This window comes from Propithecus coquereli, unplaced genomic scaffold, assembly GCF_000956105.1.
Source record: "Propithecus coquereli isolate 6110/MARCELLA unplaced genomic scaffold, Pcoq_1.0 Scaffold378, whole genome shotgun sequence".
Lineage (NCBI taxonomy): Eukaryota > Metazoa > Chordata > Mammalia > Primates > Indriidae > Propithecus > Propithecus coquereli.
The window spans coordinates 1,777,652-1,778,776 of record NW_012149485.1 but is presented as its reverse complement, the minus strand read 5'-3'; positions in this window follow the sequence as shown (position 1 = coordinate 1,778,776).

Here is a 1,125-nt window from a genome sequence, read left to right as displayed (position 1 = left end):
CCCCAAAGAAAATACCTATTCCTATTATTAGGACATGGAAGAAATTTCTTCTGTGGCTCACAGAGTGGCCACTGGGCAGAATGAATGAACACTGTCCTCAGCAAGATCCTGACAATAAATCCAGTAACCAGTTTCCTAGGGTTGTTTCTTATAATTCTCCTCGATGAAGGCCCATGGCATAATGCTGAACTCAAGTTTAGCAAAAAGTTACTTCCTGGTGAATCCTCCAAGGATAAGTACTACAAAATGCCTGTTCTGATAAGGGTTACTAAGAATAAGCAGGTAAGTGGTAGAAGTAATCCTTTGTGAGTTTGTAAGTTTGGGAGATTTATATCATAAATTTTTGCCAAAATAACTAAAATCTTTTAATTGGGTTTTAGAAGTGTTGAGCTGGATCTCTTCTCAACGTTATAATAATAATAAGATAGCAGGGCCAGTTCCGTTAAAATCACTTCTATGTAATAATGATAAAATCAATACACCTGCATATAAGATCATCTACGTTGCAGTGATATTATCAGTACACGCCATCCCGAAAGTCGAAAATGGAAAAGACAGAAAGCCTATAATGAATAACGTGAGAGTGTGGAGCCATCAGAATTTTCATACCCTGGGTGGGGCATGTAAATTGGTACAACCGCTTCAGAAAACTATTTGTTAGCATCTACTGAAGCTAAACAAATTATCTACCCCATAACAGCAATTTCACATCTAGGTAAAGAGATACCTACCAATGTCCACCAACAGACACATACTACAAGCAGCACTTTTATAATAACCTCCAACTGGAAATACCTAAACGCTCATTGACAATAGAAGGGATAACCGAATTGCGGTATACATTCATACAATGAAATACAGTCGTCCCTCAGTATCTGTCGGGGATTGGTTCCAGGACTCCCATGTATGATTTAGGACTTCCATGTGATTCTAGGACTCCCATGTATGTATCATATCCTAGTATGCTTTCAACTATGTAGAAGTATAAAAACAGCCAAAACTAATATATGCTGATAGAAGTCAGGATAACTTTGGGGAGGTGGTGAGTAGAAGGGAGTATGAGAAGGCTTCTGGGGTGCTGGCAATGAGTGTTGGTGACATGGATGTGTTTAGTTTGTGAAAATT